Source organism: Dreissena polymorpha, chromosome 6 (genome assembly GCF_020536995.1).
Source record: "Dreissena polymorpha isolate Duluth1 chromosome 6, UMN_Dpol_1.0, whole genome shotgun sequence".
NCBI classification, from domain to species: Eukaryota; Metazoa; Mollusca; class Bivalvia; order Myida; family Dreissenidae; genus Dreissena; species Dreissena polymorpha.
The window spans coordinates 44,511,205-44,532,594 of NC_068360.1; the positions used below are offsets into that span (position 1 = coordinate 44,511,205).

Genomic DNA, 21,390 nt, shown 5'->3' on the forward strand with positions numbered 1-21,390 from the left:
TCCAATCATCTTTCTTGTTTTATCTTTATAATTATGACCATTTTTATGCCACTTGTATTGAGAGCGAACGAGAATGTAATAAAAAATAGTCATGGATGATGACATTAATGGTAACTTTTTGCCATCGACACTTTTATTTTTACTACTTTGTTCTAAATAAACCATAAATGCGAAACTAATTACTTTAAATTACTTTGAGAATATTTTTATTAAATTTTGACAAAACAAAGGATTGGTACATATGTCACACGAAAACAAATCTGGTACACTATAAACAAAACGAAATAAAGTGGATTCAACTACGCTTAGAATACTGGAATAACTGTTCAAGAAACTATTTGAACTCACAACGGAAAAAGGCTTAAGTCTAAGTCACACTTAAGCGTGACACTCGATTTCAACGGTGTATAAAAGGCCTTTATGTTGTCCGACATGATTTCATAAGTCAATTTAATATAATCTAATATACATTTGACTGTTTAACTAACTGGTTGTAAGATACATATAATTAAATATATATGCAAAAATGACATTTACTCAATAGAATGCCAACATTGAAGTCTCTTTTATAAAAATTTGAATTTTTACCTTGTATGAAATATATCGTGAATAATTTTGATACAGTCCTCATATCTTTATTGTGTTTAGAATGTAATTACAATATGTCTGTCACCAATATTTTTCCAAAAGTAAGCTTTTAATTTGAAAAAAAAAACACAAACTATACTCGCAAATATTGATCATTTGAACCAGATTTTGAAAGCTTTAGCAATGCAAAATACATATCAAGCATTACAATTATTTGAAAACGTTCACTGAGCAGTTTACAATTATTTAAATAAGTGTAATTTTAATCAAAATATCGTTTCTATTCATTTCGCTATTTGAATTTATTTACACCGATAAATCAAAAAGAGTTGTTCGAGGTTGTCCCGTAACTGAGTTACTTTTACGTAAATTGTCTATTAAAATGAATATAAAAATAAGAACTTTGTTATATTCTTTGAATATTGGTCTGTATTTTTAAAAATATATTATTAATTACTAGCTGGTTAAATCTGAAATATTTTTGAAAGGATTATTAACCGATTTAATGAACGAAAACCTACAAAGAAATGTGTAAAAAAAACTACTTACATCATGGCTTTTAAAAACAATCAAACCCACGATGGGTAGCCAATAACAAATACGGAAGCTTTTTCTATATATGTGACTTCAAATTGTTTAAATAAGAGTGTTTGTTTTTTCAATGTCTATTGTAAAATATGAACGTATATATCTGCTTATAAAAGTTTAAGCTTTTGATCTTGCCTCATGAAGTCTTACCGAACCAATTAGTGATTCGTATCTAAATCGAATTATGTTTATGTTCTATTTGAAATATGATGTAACGAGTGGATTCTTTTTTTTCATTTGTGTTTTGTAATAAATGCTTGCCTAAGTGTGACTTAGTGTATCTCACTTATGCTTTGCAAGGACTGTTCGAAGGCGGTCATCCCAGTTTTAGTTTTTGTTTCATGTAAAATATTTTTGTTGAATGTATAGTCCTGGATGCTATAGGCAGATGTTACTTGCCTTAATAAAACAGTCTACCTGAAATTAATAAGAACGTCTCTCAATTCGGTGTGCTGTTTGTTCGGTTACATGCATTGAAAGTACTGCTCATGAAACAACAACATTGCTTACTGAAGAATAGTTTACCTGCAATTAGAGGCCGCTCCGACCAAGTCGACTTGAAAATATATTGGTGGCACCGATGTGACATGTGCTTGTTTTTATTTGTGTCGTAATCACTACTAACATTAAATTTGCCAACAGTATGCAATTTGTTTCCATGAGTAAATAAATAAATTGTAGAAAACGACTATGTAGGTCTTTGTAAGGAGATAATAATATCATGGGAACGAGTTACTCACACGTAAAAAACGAGTCAGTTAGTCTTGGGAACGCTCTCGAAGAGGCCATTGGTTGCGAAGAATTAAATATAAATGGCCACATATAAAGCTTCTGGCGAGAATTGAAACAATCAAACCTGTCAAATGAAAATAAAATTTTAATAATAAAACGCTGGAAAGCTGAATTGGTTGAAAAGAGATACTTTATAGACAAAATTAATAAATATAGGCAGATGTTTATGCACTGTATTTATTCGTATTTTCTCATTCAACTTAAAAAAAAAACAACATGAAAATTTCTGTTTAATTTTTTTTAACAGTTCTACCGAATCAAAATCAGAATTTAATGGAACAAGTCTTCATGTTTCGATTGATTAACGTTTTTGTAAGAACAATTGGTAAGTATTGGATCTAGTGAATTTGATAAGCCAAAGTTATATTTAGAGTCCCAGAGGAGCGTTCTAAAAGTCAATACTTACTGCATTATATTTAAATAAAATTACTGAAACATTACATTATATTAGCTTAAAAATAATACCTGTTCTTTTAGTTCAGTTATCTTGTAATTTTTTTCATAAATTGGGTATACAGTCATATACTAATAGACCAAAGAAACGTATTAAGCGGAAAATATCTACTACTCTAACTCGCAATAGATATAGGGAAAATAAGTTTAGCTTTTGTGTAAGAGGCAAGCCTCGCCGTGTAAATCTTGGTTCAATTCGTCGAACAAATTTAAGAATACAAATAAAATAAACTAATATTTAATTTATCCTACCATAGTAGCCTACCTCTTCAATATTGTTTGAAGTCAAGAACAGCAAGAGGTTTAAGATAACATGTAATACCTAAAACAAAATAACTTTACTGCATCAGTATTAATGTCGAATATATTTGCGGTCTTTACCGTTAAAAAGCAGGAAACAAAATATCTGTATATATCCCGATTTAAATTTAAGGTGCGCGTCCAATATTAAATAATCATCTAGAAAACAAAAGGTTTTTATTAAAATGGTTTTTTTTTCACAAAAAAACCCACATGAATGACTATTTAAAACCTCCTCGTTGTGGACTCTATTTGATTTATAGAATGTGAAAAAAGAACGTCCACCATGTTGCATGGACATATTCGGTATAACTTGTTTCGTAAGTATGCATCATTGGTGATATTTTCAACGATATTTTAACAACAAGAAATGTAAATCGTATCTTGGTTTTACACAACACATTCGTTTTGTTCATATTACATTAATGGCTAAATTTGTTTAGAATGGATGTGTGTACAACTGCTAATGAGCATGTCAACATATGGCAAATTCCTTCAAATGTGTTGGGTAATTTGCATTCATCAGTATCTTTTTGATATAAATCTATAAACTGTTCGCCCGTTCAACAATATAATGTACTTTAAGTATACCACACAACCAATGTTGAAACGTGTAACACTATTTGTATTTGTAATTTTCAATATGAATCTATTACCTACAATCAGATTAAATAGCAAAAAGATCTAAACAAACACAATCTAAAGAAAATTGTTGTTGATGGGTTTGCCACAATGTGTTAAACCTTTTAATAATACATCTGAGATAAGATACCTGCTTGCAGTCGGTGTGTAAAATGAAAATGATTTGCTTTTTTAAAGACAGTTTGAATGCTTTAAATAGTTTCGTAGTATGCTCAGGGCTGACTAATTATTTGATGAAATCAATAATATCAAACAATACTTTAAAGTGTTGTTCGACTCTTAAGATACATACAGATGTATAACGGAAGTCAATGTCTTATTGGTGAGGCGTTCGACTTTGGAACTACACCCAGTGGATAAGCATTCTCATTATGCCATAATTCAAGTGATATTATAACGAACAAGAAATAGACTGATGGATCTGGTCAATTGATCTCATTTAAAATACCCACATGTGTACCTCTCAAACAGTCTGGTGAGTTTGATTGCTTTTGATTCAAGCCGAGGACTAGTATTCGTCTTTTGCAGAAGAGAAAAAACATGAGTTGCAACTGCGAATGTAGTTCTTCATAATCCATGTCGCTGAAACTCCAAGTGCTCCAGTTAACAATTTGGAACGAAGGTCCATTGTTGTTAATGTCGAATAAGTAGAATTCGTATTTAGAATTTAGTAATGATAACATGCATCAATACATACAAATAAACTTAATTTTCAAATGCGACTTATCTTTTTTTTAAACATCACATGATAGGCACATGATAGGCATACATTAACAAAACAGTATTTTAAAAAAGTGATGTCCAATACGATCGTAGAAGCTTACAACACCGACTTTATCCTAAATCGTTGTTTACACATTGAGGACACTTGATACATTATGTTATAAATAATTTAATATTACATTTTTATTCATCCTCTATGACAAAGCTCTATTTATAAAAAGAAAATGTGTTCATTTAAAATATAAAAGCGTTAATGTTTGTTTAATAGAAGTAAAATTGGCACGAGCGACATGAGATACATAGCTACCGTACCAGCTATGTGGTGCATAGCTGTCAAACATTGTATAACATAAGCAGCGATTAAGATACATATACGAGATAAACTTAGGTTGATCAAGTTTTCCATCTTAAATGTATGTGTGTTCGTGTGATATGATGAAATTCTGGACAAGGTACAGTTGTTTATTCTGATGTTCTTACGTTAACACGAGTTTTTATATGTGAATATTAATTGCATATCCTTATATACAATGATCATTATTGGATCGTGTGCGTAATGCCGGCGAGATCTGCTGTGAGGCCCTCGGTCAAATGTTTGCTGGACAAAAGTACATGGTCGTTGGCATAGGAAAGTATAATCGAATCAAACAAAACAAGTTCTATTTGTCTCTATTATTACAACCACTTCCACTTGTCAGTAATGTGTGCGAGCGATTTCCGATAAAGTATACCTGCAGATTTTAATAGATTAAAATTTACAAATACATTATCAAGCGCCGAAACAATAATTTTCCTTCGCAGCAGCTTATGCATTTTTGCAATGTTCCATACTGCTCCGAATCATAATCCACATTCACAAGGTTTCTTAAAACAATCGATTTTGAAAAGATTATTAGATTTGTTATTTTCAATGAAGTTCAGTATAAGTAAAGATTTATAAATTGAGCTTTATAAATACAAAGAATTGCCTATTTGTTCGCTCAAAACTTATATGTTTTTTTTAATGCACATGTATATATTGTAGCGCCGTCATATCTGTCTACAAGAGGCAAGTTGATGGCTCATTCAAACACATTCAAACCATATCGGTGGCATAGTGAGGCATAACTGTTTAACTGCATAACTGAGTTAATGACACAGGGATTTGGGACAGTGGTCCTTACTGCGTTGCAAGTACGATTCCTTAAATATGATTCGTGACTTTGTGGTTAACAAAGGAACTAAAAGTTCGGATTCCAGGCCAAAATCACATTTTGTATTACGTTGATACTAAAGAAAAAGGCTAAGGAGCATTTACATAAGTATTTATCAAAGCTAGCATCATTGATGTCTGGCGAGAAATTATTTACTAGAGGCAGTGAATCAGTTTGCACCCATCTATCATGCAAAGCTTGTTCACAGATCTCCGAAATAGTGAATCACATCAGCATGCTTATAACATCTTGCTTATAACAAAGAATACGGAAAGAACTTCAGGGGTTGCGGAAAATAGTTCCAACCTGGGAAGGCGGGATTTGCCGTTTTGGAAGAAGCCATTATCTTCGGACACAAGCTTGACATAATATCATCGAGGCTTATCGATACACGTGCGGGGTCAGTTGGTCTACGTTTACGATGAAACACCCTTCGTTAACGAGATTATTCAAGGATGGCAAATGGAAAGTACGTTAAGCGTTTACAGTGTTTAAATGACGCATAACGATGTTAAAGCAATGTGTTTGATACATTCAATCCTTCTAATATACGCATTCGATTCCTATTTACAGGACAAAATACTGGTATAATGTTTATATATAGTTTATAACAGATCTTAGAAGTGAGCTGTTCGGTTAACAATTGAATGACGTTGAGGGAGAGATTCCACTGAAAGAACCAGGTTTATATCGTACGCAAGTAACTGGTGTGGCTTCAGTAAGAAAATACTCACAGGTGTTAAAATGGGGGCCAACGGCTGATTTTGCTATGTTTCGTCCGAACTTTTGAAAGTTTAGTACATTTACCATACTTATTCGACATTATCAATTACGCGCAGGATTATAAACTGATTTCCATTTAATATCGGTATAAATCCTGTAGATGCAGTATCACTATTAAAAATATTATTGAAGACTATACGCAAGTGCCTGATTATTTAACCATCGAAACGCTTTATGATACGTGCATTGTTAGGTCATATGAACGGGGTTTTTTTCTCAGCAGTTTTCATGGACAGGTGGACTCAAGAACCATCATAGTTGACATTGCATCGCAAAATTTGAATTAAAATTCGAAAAATAAACCCAATTTTCATAACTGGTGTGCACGATACCCCACTTTCCGTAACTGGCGTTTACGCAAAAGTAACAGATTAATTAAATTGAAAAGCGAATAAAATACGCATGTTGAGGGGTGCTTTGTTAATTAGTGATGTGTTATTCTAATTTGTGGAGTCACACTAAAATGTACAGTGTCATAGAAGTGACATAACAAACATGTTTTAGTTCACGTGCGGACGTATTGCTTTCTTGTGCGCACAAACTGCGTTTACGTGCTCAAGTATTGCTTTCACGTGTGCACATAATAGTGAAAACGTTCGCACGTATTCACGCTTGCAAGCGCAAGTAACAAATTTACCTAAAAGTAAAATTCATATAACTACACTGTAATACATAGTTTTTATTTGCATAAGATAATTGTATATTATAAAATATCGGTTGCCATATGTCGATGTGGACCATGGATGGAATGCCAACTACTATTACACCTAAAATATTCAACTGAACAAACAGGCCTTCTCTTGCGCACCGCAACGTTTAACATCGAATGAATATAATAGTCGATAACAGTCATAGTCATGTTAATGTACTCCGAAGAGTTGTGTTGTCTAGAAAACATATTTTGATGGACATGATTTTATGATGTGACACACAAGCTTGGAAATACTGTTCATTTTCTTCCAAAGCTTCGTTCGTGAGGTGTCTCAGCATATTTTGTTTGCGGTACTTAGTCATATCCTCCAACTGTTTGTTTACACATGCTCATTTATATCATTATCATATACTTTATATAAAATATATAAATATATATGATAATGCAAATTATTTGTGGAACAAGCAATTCTAAATGGGTTGTTGTTCTTTATGTTTCACCAAATAAGTGTATGGTTGTACAAAATATACATGAATTCTTTATCTAAAATTTGATTTGATTGGTTGTCAGTAATAATGTGGTGTGAGATGTGTATTTACTTATTATGTTAAATGTTTTACAGTTGTTTTGCCTGCATACGATTTACATTCTGTGTTTTGTTCTTTTCTTGGAGGAGATGAAAGTATCTTTGGAAGCACCTTTTAGAGACTTTAAATGATATCTTGATCAATGAACAGTAAACCAAAAACATAAATGTTCAAAAGTGTCATGGAGTGATAAATGAACAGTTAATAGAAATAGTAAATGTTCAAATGTTATGGAGTAATTGTTTTTTACTCGTTTTAACTGACAAGTCTTGACAAACTCAAGAACTGTTCCGTTTAATTATTTGATGAGTATTAACACAAAATAAACATAAAATTCATTAAGGAATTACAATACAACAAATCAAACAACTTTTCATGTTTATTACTTGGTGCATTGGTAATAAAATCTTACAGCCCCTTCATCACTGGGGCTGTTGAGTATTTTCGTTAAGCTTCTACAATTATTTTCAGTTTTCATTTGAACTTGTGTTAGAACAATTTAATATATGTGTTGGTTTAGTAAACCATAAAGTCAAGGAATTTTGATAATGTTAATGTGTGTTAGGAAGTGTTAATTGTTGCTTTTATCTGTCTGTATATCAAGATTTGAAAATTCATTAATTAACAGATACAACTTGTGAATACTGCTGTACTTCTTTATGAAATTGTTACTGAATTACTATTGTACTTAACATGTAGTATCTGTATGCTTATTATATTGTAATGCAACGTAGAGTAGTGTTTATTTAGATATATTAAAACACCATATGTGCATGGTAATGAATAATAAAAACACCTTAACAAACACGCATCATTGTGTTCATATTGTTATTTTTTATGAAACCACTGCTCGATACTGAACTATTTGACCCCAAACAAGCACTTTTTCTCGCGCAATCAAAATCTGCTAACCTGACCGAGCGCTCACCGCCGACCCCAGCAGAAGAACAGCATGACTAGTCAAAATCAAGCAACAGTTGGAAAACAAGTCGTAATGATCCACATTATATAATTTCTTTCACAATTTACCGATCGAAACATTCATATGAACGTGACAAAATATATAGTTATATTAGATGACATGATAATCTCGTTTTTAACTTACACCGTATGCATGCTATTCGTAGTATCGCATTTGACGGATAAGTTTTTTTTTATGCAGATACATATTTTAAAATGAATAACATGATATATTACTCATTCACTGTTAGAAAATTGAAGAAGGTGAGTACGAAAATTATGTTTAGTTGACAAATTTAGCTTTAACGACTAGTATATAGATTATAGAACCGTATTGGACTTTTGACAAGTAAGACATTTACTAATTAAAAAAACAACACCATAATTCCATTCGATTTACATCAGCTTTCCACAGCTGTTTAAAGCGGGTAAAAATGCACACGCTAACCTTAATCCGCCAGTCTGTAAGTCAAATGAACATTTTATTTGTAAAGGCATTTTTACAAGAGACACATTTTTCATCTGATTTATAAAGTCATTTAATTGAAGATTTTTCAACTGTGACATGTATAATTCATACTGTTAACGACACTGTGAAAGGGTCTCAATTTTAATTAAAAATCAATTACATTATGGGATAATTTACAGTAATATTGACACACATGGGAAATACGTTTTCATGAGCATCAATATTACAAATAATATTTATAAATTTCTTAACATATACGCAACTTACAAAAATAAATCGCAAAATGTCTTATTTGACACATTAGGCCAGAATTTTTGATTAAATGATTTTCGGATTTTTTTTCTAAAAGTGTCGGGTAGGAGGACGGGAAAAAAGATCGGTAACCAAATATACACTCATTTTAAAAATGTTATGGTATGAAGTTCTTTTTAATAAGCAACAACACTGGTTGTTTTCAAACATGTTGATGTGCAAAATGATCATACTCAGACTGTAGGTCTTGATGTGCAGTTTTTAAATTAGTTCGAATTTAAAAAATATCTTAACTGGTTCAAAAGGTATGCCATTTTTTCACTTGTCCATAATAAACTTGTTTGTGATTTTTTTGCTGTGCATTTTGGTCATAGTACCTGTGCGTTTTGCGAACTTCGTGCGTGGAACTGGCCCCAAAAGACTTGTCTCTACTTTATCGCGGTGTGAAAACCGCAGGTAATTCCAACTTTATTTATAAGGACAATCATTTAAGGAACCTTACGACATTAATGAATAAAGGCATTGACTTTATTTTTATTACTTTGAGAAGTATGTTAATACATAAATAACAATAAGTACCTTCATAAGTCTTAATAAGCTTTATTTTTATATAAATAAGATTGTTTTCCACTTGATGAACCAGATAACCAACATTATAGTATAACGTTAACCATTATGTAACAGTATGCTGCATAAATGTTTCAGAATTATTTATTACAACCTAGAATCACACAAATATACATCATCTGAAAGGAATAATAAACCCAACATCAGAAAATAAAGCATCAAATTGTTAAACAGTTACATTTTGTCATTTGGACATGATATACATCAACTTCTGTTTATTATCAAATTTTAAAAATTCTAAAACAACACCTATTGTAAAAAGATTTTCTGTAAGCTGTGGTGGTCGATTTCCAGGTTTAATTAAATGAATATTGTTCACACCTATTTTTTGACAGAAAGGCCCAGGATAATTGCCACCATCCATTCTCGTTGTCTGAAATAACACAAAACATATTTTTACAAACTACTTACAATAAATCCACACATAAATATCACTATCTTTATATGTCCGAAGTTTAATATATTCGAAATATAGAACATCGAGGGAAAGACCTACTTTTGATTTCAGAAATAGTTGGTATCTTAACTAAAATATATCGTTCCGAGAACATTATAATAATGGAACTGTTAAACATAAATGCTCACAAATGCATGTTTAAACAAGTTAACATGGGTTTTTTTTTTCATGGCATTGATTAAAGGGACCTTTTCACAGATTTTGATATGTTGTGAAGTTTGTCATTAAATGCTTTATATTGATAAATGTAAACATTGGATCTAAAAAGCTCCAGTAAAAAATTAAGAATTAAATTTTAAAAAAGGAAAAAATAAGTAGCCCGCAGCTGGGCTCGAACCAGTGACCCCCGGAGTCCTGGAGTAAAAACCAATTAGACCGCTCGGCCATCCTGCCATGTATATATCCAAGACGTATTTTGTACTTTATATAAGCAATCTTCGTTGTTTCACAAAATTAAACGACAACAACAGAACTTTCCAAATTATTCAATCGTTTCGCGTTGCAACGCTTTATAATTTTCAGGTTTGTAAATCGTTAAAAGATGCATATAATGGCTATATTAGACCATGGTTAATGTTCAGTATTACTGTTTCCTCACAAATATCATAACTAAAACGAAAATTTGCGAATCTGGAACAACTTTGTTCAATTTTGTCAATTTACCAAAACGTCAAAAGATCCCTATAAAGAAAGAGCGTCACTAATAATCGTTACAATTATTGATCTTCGTGACAGTTTATCCCAGGATAACATAATTGATAGTTCAATGTCATAAAGTAGCCGTTAATCCGATAATAACCCCCATAAACATGACTATTTTATTTGGGCATTCAAGGCTTGAAATCAATTTAAAAACTGTTGATTTTGCGATTTTTGAACTTTTGGTACGAACCAGTTCGGAACAAAACCGAAGTTTCGTACCCATTTCGTACCCATTGAAAATAACGAAAAAACACATATTATATGCACAAATTCTTCGCTACAACTGCATTAAACAACACATACAATTTTATTCTCTAAAATATGATCTTATTTGTGCGTTAAATATGGAAGGTTTAAAGTTGATAGGCGTAAATGGGTTACGCATTTCGAGCATCTGTAAAATTAAAATCGTTCTTTTTGTATTGCTTTCATAATAATTTTAAGTCATTTGAATACTATCAATTATATAAAATTGTATAGAAATAATATAATATTTACTTACAAATCGATTCCATTCAGGATTTCATTTGACGGTTGCATAATTTTTGGGAAATTAGAAGACTTAGCTGATGAAAGCGTTGTACATAGCGTTCTTGAACAAACAATTATGGCGTAGCTTTTATTAAATCCAGCACATGTACATGATGAAGGATGTTCACGTATTAATGTGGGTAATTAAAACTGGGTTTATTGTGATGATTTATAACTCATTTGAACTTTTTCTAAAACCCGGCAAGCGTTTCGTGTTTAAAAGCAACCTTTTGGCATCCGAAAAAAATCGAGATTTTTTTTTTGGGGTTTCGAAAAAACTGGAGTCAGCGGGTCCGAAAATCATTTCATTAATAAAATTCTGGCCTTATCTGAATGATTAATACAACATGCATAAGGGCGCAAGTGGATAGGCGGAGACTTTAACGAAATAAATGACTAAATTGATTGGAAAACTGTATCAACAATTAAAACACCTTGAACGCATCTACAAATCTAATTAAAAAGTTAAATTAACAGATACATGGCGAGAACTTAATCCTTCAAAACTGCATTTCTCATGAAAAGAAAAAAAGAAATAAGTCGCTTACAGATTGAAATATTAGCTTAATAGTATACTCCACTGATATTAGACCAGCAATAATCAAGAAAACGGATCACTTGGCTATTTCAATTAAACTTATATTACCGAGATCTGGAGGTCATGGATTCTGGAAACTAAGTCTAAACACATACCGGTAATTCTTATCAGATACAGGATACAGTGTATTAAAAATCAAAGTATTTGACGATTGCAAGAAATTTAATACATTACATAATACCATTATTTAGTAAAACTAGCTTTAATTCAGTATTCTAAATCAAAAGCGCGCGAGCGCCACGAGAAACTACTAAACAACCATCTGATTCAAAACTCGAATATTTTACATGATAATGCAACTTAAGTTGAACTTGAGCTAATATACGATCTGAAAGCGTTTGGAGTATTATAAGATCCAGACTGACACTTATAGAAGAAAGCGATCGTAATGCAAAATATTTTCTAGGTATAAAAACGCCCGCGAAAAAAACCCCAAAAAACTTAAATCAACCCTGCTAAAAGAAAACAAAACAAATTTGATGATATTTTAAAATACGTAATTGAATTCTTTTAAACACTTTTCAAATCTTGCGCTGTCAATAGTCCGGAAATGTAATATTATTTAAACAATTCCACGAACACATTATCGGACAATTACGCTAACCTATGCGAAGCAAACATTTCCTTAAATGAACTGACTGATACTTTAAACCCCATATACCTAAAAAAAACGATGTAGACGGACTAACTGTCAAATTTTGATGATAAAAATGCACTGTGCGCGGCGAATGATCAAGATCGCACAAATAATGCATTTTTCTCACAACTTCACAAAAACTGGCGTCCTATATCGCTACTGAATGCGGATTATAAACTAATAGCAAAGTACAAGCACAACGTCTAAAGAAAGTATTAAAGAAGATAAACGGTTTGGATCAAGGTTTTAGGAAAAATATATTCATTGGATGGAACATACGTTAGATCGAAGATTTTATCAACCATGCTGATATGTTTGACATAGATGGCGCAATTGTATTTTTAAGATTGGCGAATGTCGGCGGGCAGGGCGGGCGGAACAAGCTTGTCCGGGCCATAACTTCGTTGTACATTGTGAGAGTTTAAAATCATTTGGCACATTTGTTCACCATAATAAAACGGTGTATCGCGCGAAAGAATCACGTCGATATCTCCAAGGTCAAGGTCAAAAATGGCCATAAATGAGCTTGTCCGGGCCATAACTATGTCATTCATTGTGAGATTTTAAAATCATTTTGCACATTTATTCATCATCATGGGACGTTGTGTCGCACGAAAGAATTACGTCAATATCTCCAAGGTCAAGGTCGCCACGACTAAAAATAGATTTATTTTGAAACGAAGGGGGTTATTTTTGTTTGTTCAGTTTAAAAGTTCAGTTTCAGTTATCTCCCTTTATGAGACTTTTTTTCACACTTAAAACCTGGTTTTGTGACAATTCTGTCTCTTGTTAGACTTTAAAAAGCCTTTGACACAATGGAATAGAATCTTGTGGTAGAGACACTAAGAAAGTTTGGTGTCAAATACGATTTAATCCATTGGGTTAAGATTGGGTTAAGATCCTAAACAATAATATGTTCTCGTCAATCCAAAAAAAAACGGCTGGTTTTCAGATTATTTTTAAGTGTCTAGGGTAATCAGACAAGGGTATCCGCTATCATCGCATTATTTAAGCCGAGGTATTTGCAAACAACATAAGATAAAGGGACGATGTCCAAGGTTTACACATTTCACCTGAAAATAAGAAAATGCAACTAACACAGCTAGCCAACGACACAACAATATTTCTTAAAGATGCTAATCCAGTACCAAACGTACTAAAAAGTCGATACAGTCGAATAGGTGTCAGTTTTAAAACTTAACAAAAACAAAACCGAAGGCATAATAATCAGTTAATCTAAATGCAACTCAATCTCAATCATGCATGATGTCATTTTCAACACGACTGTTTTGGCTCTTGGTACTTTTTTGGGGATAAAGCGTGACAAATGCAATCTCCTCAACTTGGAAAACAATTCTGATTGTCAAACCTGAATAAATGAATTTAATAACCGCAATTTAACTCACGTAAGTAATTGTTTTATTTTTGTTATTTTCCTCCAAAGTAAGAATATAAAGAATAAAGCATAGGTATATATAAAAAAAATAGACCAAATTAACTCAATAATGTTTAAGTTTTTTTTATGGAATAATAAACCTGTAAAGATAAAACGATCGATATTAATTAACAACAAGCAAGAAGGTGGATTGAAATGCCAGACTTTTAAACTTATTCAAAATGTCTTAACATTAAGAGGATTAAAAAAGTATGTCATAAGATGAGACAATTTGGAAAAGTATTCCAAAAATATTATTATTTTTAATTTATTAAAATACAATATTTTAAACCGCATAATCACCATGAATGGAAATCTTTTTATATGGAACATATAGAGCTCCCCATGCTGCTTATTTTGCCAGGAGGCAGAAGCACTCGAACATTTTTTGTAAGAATGACATTTTGTCACCCAATTCTGGAGAAATATTAACTGCATATTTAAAGGTACAGGGCTAAATAAACCTATCCATACTGTACGTAACATAACTATACGTTACAAAACACAATACGCAGTATATAATGATGTAAACATATTTTTAAGAGAAATATGCTTACCAATTTACAAGTCGTATATTAAGAGTGAAAGACGCATACGTCAAGTGAATATGTCCAGTATTCTCCTGAACGGTGTATTAATATTGGAATTAAATTACATAAAAAGTGATACCAAGCATTATTTAGTATCTAAATTCATAGTCTTACTAACATTACTGATGAATGATTCAGACACGAATCAATTCTCGTACATACTCAAACAATCGTTTTACATTTTTTTTTAATCTCGAACCAGGAACTCCGCCCTAACCGACAGAGAATATTCGCTTTCGCTTTGAATGCTGCCTAAGGTCGGTTATAGTATCTTTGTCTTTTCATTGCTACACTATATGCATCGCAGTTAAACTAGATTATAATCTTAGCGTTTTGCTTTTTAATACAAAACAAATGTATAATTCTCACACAGTTTTTTACTTGCATAATATTAACAAACTGAAATATATTGTTATAGAAAGTTGTTTATAACTACCGAACTAATTAGGTATTCCTGGTTAGAGGACTGTATTGCTTTTTAGTTCTTATATGCATGAATATTAATGAATATGTTCTTTATGTTCTTTATATTGAAACGCTGGTAAATACAAGTGTTAAACAAATTATTCACAAAACTTGTCAACAAAACTTGTCAACGAATGAAGACGCACGACAGACACAATGGAGATAATTATAGCTCACCCAAATCACGCTTCGCATAGAAATTATTCAAATCAAAGCGATTGGTGTCTTACTCATATAGTCCCAAAATATGCCGATAGCGTGTGATGTCTCTGGAGTTTGGCGTGTGTACAGTATTCTAACCACTCCAACAAAGCGCTGTATATCATAATTTAATATTTATCTCACATTAAAAAAAACGTAATATTATTTTATTTAAAATGATGCCATATAGCGGTAAATGAATATTATCCGGTAGACAGGGGCATTAACCACGGAATAATTTGTTGATTAAGAAAAGCTCTGTAGATGCGGTTTAAATTCTTTTTGTCTTCAGAGAAAGTTACCATTTATTTTCATTACGTGCTCTCTTACAAATTGTATTCATTTTGTGATGAGAATCTATAAAAAAGTACCGTTGTCAGATTGATATTTGTTGTGTTTATAAATATTTAAATGAATACTTTGAAGAGTTAAGTTTAAACAATATTTATTTTGCTATTCGTTTCAACATGCAAGCAATATAATACAATACAAACATATTAGCTACTGTTTACGAAATATGCTTACTATAAGGACTGCAAAGTGTAAATTGAGAAGCTCGAAGCTTGTGCGATGCTTCTCTTCTGTCAATTGGAAGTGCTGCTGATAAGGTAAAAACATTTGAGCATATAACTACACTGTACATAATGTCAAAATAATGAATAGCGAATAATATAAGTACTTATAAGTATACAGTATCGGAATGAAAACAAGATCAAGGAATTCATACAAAAACGTAACACGATGACGTAGATAGCGAGAGAAAGATATTACGTTTATATACATCAGTATTATTGATTTGTAATAAGGAAAGAGATAAAAGTGACAGAGTTATCGCAACTTGAGAAAGTTACGATGATAAAATAAACAGTTGCGGCGCGAGTCATCGGTAGCAGGATCAGGTCTGCTCGTGAGATGGGGTAATGTTAAAATGTATGACTATCTCGGGTCAAAGACTGGACATGTGTGAATATAAGCGAATTGTGTTCGTATGATCCGTCTTTGACACCAAAGAGAAGTAGTTGTTAAAGTTATGGGTTGAAAACTGGACATTATCAAATAGGATTGCTCTTTTTTCATTATAAATTGGGCAAATGTAGAAAAAGTGACATGTATCTTCAATCTCTCCACATTGACAATATGGACTTTCCGATTTGTGATTCGCGTACAAAATGTTCATTTAAGTTGCTGCATTCGCAAACGTACGTGAAGAACACTAAGCGTCCGCTCGCCATCGTAGTAATGCATGGGGATCTTTTGTTTGTCTGTGTTTATATTTGCTTTCAAGGTAGAGAGAGGAGATTAAACAGATTCAGATAGGGCATTTCATATGTTTATCTTTGATGGTAAGAACGATCGTGAAAAAAGCTGATATTTACATTGAATGCTGCGTTATTGGAAATACGAAGTGGATATGTCGTTGTTTCAACCAAGCTAGAAGGGATAAGTGCAGACGAATATGGGGGTGATAGAGAATTATACATTTTGTAAAAGAGGGTCAGTTTATGTTTATTTCTCCTATGTTTTAACGGTTCAAGAGCCGTTTCATTATATAAATTCTGCAGTCATAATATACGTGTTCCACCACTAATTATTATAATTCGTGCTGCTTTCTGTTAAATATGTTCAAGTTCATTTTATCCTGTGCGGTTAGATTATCCCAAACTACATCAGCGTATTCACGAATTTGTCTAATAAATGTCGTATATATATAGTTAGAAGGGACTTTCTATTGAAGGTAAATTTCAAACTTAGATTTATTCTCTGCCATGCTTTTTCTTAATGATTTAAATGTGGTTATGCCAGGTGCATGAGTTAGAAAAGTTCAGACCTAAATGTTTGTAAGACGAAACCTCATTTAGTGTGCAGTCGTTAAGGAAAAGGGAGGGGGATGGATCGGACGGTTGATTTTTCTTGATATTGCTAATGACTCGGTTTTAGATGGATTGAAGGTTACCAACCAGTTATCGGCCCAGGAATTGAGTTTTAATAGATCAGCGTTGAGTTGAGTGACTGCATCAACCGGATTGTCGACAATTATATAAAGCGTTGTATCGTCTGCAAACAGGCGAACGGGACAGTAAATATCTCGCACAATGGCGTTTATGTATACAAGAAAAAGGCGAGGACCTTGGGGAACACTAGCGTTGATAGGCAGTTAGTCAGATTTACAACCGGAAATTACAACACACTGTCTTCTGTCATCGAGATAGTCCTGTAACCAAGTTAAAAGATTGCCCAAAATACCACTGAGTCTAAGCTTATGAATTAACCTTGCGTGCCAGCCTTAGAAATGTCACAAAATACCGCTCTAACCTCTTTGCCTTCGTCGAGGGCTTTGCAGAATGAGTGATAAACCGAGACTAATTGGTTGACAGTAGAATCTTTTTGTATAAAACCTGATTTAAATGGGGTTATAAAGTCAGTAGCCCTTAAATGGTTAAAGATGTACTTGTGAAGAATTCTTTCAAGACATTTACTTATAACGCTTAGCTGGGAAATTGGTATGCTGTTGCCTATATCGTGAGGATCTGACTTTTATGAATTGCACATACGCTTCTTTCTAGCTCCTTGTAACCCTTCCAGTACTTAGCGAAAAATTGAAAAGATTTTGAAGTGGACCTGCAATTTCAGCTGCGATTTCTTTTAAGACTATGCTATTTAATTGGTCCTGTCCTAAGGCCTTTCCAGTGTTCATGACTTTAAAAGAATCTAGGACATCTTGGCGGGAAATGATGAAATTTTCTAAGACGGGGCAGTCTGAATTTTGGTTGTTTGGAATGTACGTGCATGTATTTGGTATCGTTAGATTAGATTGAGATTGAAAGAATGAAATTAGGATATTTGCGTTATCAAGAGGATACTCATACATTGTACCATTATGAATAAAGGGAGGCAACTCTTTATATGTAGTAATTTTATTTGTAAAGTTGTTGATGATTTTCCAGAAGTCGGATGATGATTGTTGTTGTTCGCGTATCATTTTAGCAAGGTTATCGATGTGGAGTTTTTTTTTGCTGATCTGACGTGATTATTAACAAGGTTACGTTGTGGGCGATACATGGGCCAATGTCTGTCTAAGTTTGAAGCCTTGGCTTTTTTGTATGCACGTTTACAGAGATTATACTGTAAGAGAAGAGCGTCCAATTAAGTAAACTTATTATTACATATCAAAAATCCATTTGAAGCTGTATCATTATATAAGTGTTTTGTTTGAAACATTTTTACCTATCTTTATTTATTTCACGTCTTAAAACATTGTTGGTCAATATGAACTTGTATTGTATGAGATGGAAAGTTAGACTTATTGAGCCTATACTATTGTCAAATTTATATCTAGAAAGGATTACTGTGTAAGTGTTTCGTGTTTCAGTCTTGATATTGTATACCTCCGTTCTTTCTTTATGAAATATTCTAGTTAAAGGGACTTTTTCCAAGGTGTGTTTAATCGATAATCCTAATTTATAATGTATTCATTATTTTTAAACAATCGAAATAACACTCCTGACTAAAACAATGTTGGTTCATTAATGTATAATTGTAATTTAAAATCGATGAAATGATAAAGTATGTACACCTCATGTTATGCCCCCGAAGGAGGGCATATAGTGACCGGATCGTCCGTCCTTCCGTCCTTCCGTCACACTTTGCGTTTAGGTTTCGGGTTTAGGTTTCGAAAAATGCTCATAACTTTAATGTCCCTTCAGATAGCAACTTAATATTTGGCATGTATGTGTATCTCATTGAGCTGCACATTTTGAGTGCTGAATGCTCAAGGTCAATGTCACCTTTCAAGGTCAAAGATAAAAAGAACAAAATCAAAGCGGTGCAGTAGGGGGCATTGTGTTTCTGACAAACACATCTCTTGTTCTCAATAATTTTGAAAATAAATGAAGTACGAACAAACAGTTTGATAATCCGCTTAAAGCCAGCGTGGAGCAGTGATCGCATCATTGATTTTGCTTCAAAATTTCGATTCCCGGGAAGGCAGTATTGAAACTTTTCTCGGGTGTGTAATTAGTTAACACTATTCAAAACGATAATGATTCAAAGATCAACATATTAAATCACACCTGTTTAATAAAACAGAAAAACACAAAGTTAACGAGTTTCTTTGTAGACAATATTGAAATAACATTGAAATATTTTGATAAGAGGGTATAGTTTGTTTCTGAGTTTTAATTTTTTCTCCGAACGCTGTAGCAAAATAAAATTCTATACATTGTAAATATATCAAATGTACTAAATTTCTTTAAACATATTACTTGTAATGAAATAAATGTTTCACTATATATTAAATGTTGTGTTAAATAATTTGTTATTTTGAATGTGTTTCATATTAAAATATAGAAAATATTGCGTAACAATGAGCTGTATCAGCCTGATTTTAATGCATATCTATTTCTAAACTTTATTTGCTCTAATTGTTTTATTATAAGTATAAACAATCGTTTTGTGTAGCGTTATTAATTTTATTTATAAATAACGATAACCTTAATATACCCGTGCATAATAACGTAAAACACGAACGCAATAGCGAATACATATACGAACGACACCAGCAAACTGAACTCGAGGAAATCTGCGCAGAGAATCCCAAAGAATTTTGGCGCCACATAAAATCACTGGGCCCAAGACAAAGCTCAACAATACCCATGGAGACAATTGACTAAAAACGGCGACATTGTATATGACAGAACAAGTGTCTTTAAAAGGTGGGAGATTGATTTTAAAAATCTATTCAACAAAGCAAAAGCTTGCGAAGGATCAAACTTTGACGAACAATTGTATAATAATGTCAAACAATTCAAAACCAACATGGAAGAACACTGTATCGAGAACCAGGAGGACGACTCGTGTTCACTTGTGAATGCTTACATATCCATTGCTGAAATAAGAAAGGATGTTCTGAATTGTAAAAATGGCAATGCATGTGGTGAAGACCTACTCCCGTATAAAGTTTTCAAAAATGAAAAAAAATACAAGCTCCTCCATGAACTATTTAACAAATGTTTTATCACCGGGATAACGCCCGCGTTATGGTCATCGTCCATCATTAAACCAATACCGAAAAGAAGCACAAGCGACCGCCGTATACCAGTCAACTACCGTGTAATAAGTCTAATGCCGGCGGTAAGCAAAATTTTCTCAAGCGTTTTAAACAGCCGCCTAACAAAATATCTGGACTCTAACGATATAATAGTAGACGAACAAAACGGCTTCCGGAAACTGCGTTCCTCTACAGACCATCTTTTTACACTATGTTCTATCATCCGAAATAGAAAATCGCAAGGCCTACCGACATATGCGTGCTTTATCGACATGATGAAGGCCTTCGACCGCTTTGACAGAGACTGCTAGCTGGCAAAACTATTATCCGTCGGCGTTCAAGGACAGTTCTATAATATACTGCCACATCTGTATAGCAATTCTCGTGCAAGGGTTGACGTTAATGGGCACCTAACGGACTACTTTGACATAAAAAGCTCCGTAGAACAGGGAAATAAAATTTCGCCTACTCTATTTAGACTATACATAAACGATTTAGCTGTAGAATTGAAGTGCATGAACTTGGGAATCATGATTAACGGTGAAAATATATGCATACTTCTTAACGCGGATGACATTGTTATCCTGAGTGAAAACGAAGAAAATTTACAGAACATGCTGAATAAAGTGAGTGACTGGTGTAAAAACTGGCGCATGAAATTAATCCAACAAAAACGAACATCGTGCACTTTAGAAACAAAGCAAAAAAACAACTGATTACCTCTTTAAAATAGGAGACGATATCATTAGTGTTACACCGAGTTATATATACTTGGGTTGTGTATTGACCGATACGCTTGACTTCACGAAGACAGCAAATATATTAGCGGAATCGGCTGGTCGCGCACTTGGTGGCTTGTTAAACAAGGCTAATGCATTAAATAGACTTACATTTAACGTCTTCACAAAACTCTACGACACCAGTGTAATCCCAGTGATGGACTACAGCTCTGGGGTATGGGGGTATAAACAATACGCAAAATGTGACACGATACAGAACAGAGCCATCCGGTCGTTTCTAGGCGTCCATGCGTCGATCTTGGCGATACATGGCGATACTGGATGGCAAGCGCCCACAATGCGACATCACCTGAACATGTTCCGCCTATGGGACCGTCT

The 21,390-nt window shown here is 33.0% G+C and overlaps 2 protein-coding genes across 6 annotated transcripts in view; one reads left to right on the top strand and one right to left on the bottom strand.

Moving 5' to 3' along the window:
• LOC127836369 (heat shock 70 kDa protein 12B-like) overlaps positions 1–21,390 on the top strand; it is a 349,365-nt gene that overhangs the window by 287,199 nt on the left and 40,776 nt on the right. The window lies entirely within an intron of this gene.
• LOC127836371 (monocarboxylate transporter 12-like) overlaps positions 1–21,390 on the bottom strand; it is a 322,224-nt gene that overhangs the window by 205,025 nt on the left and 95,809 nt on the right. The window lies entirely within an intron of this gene.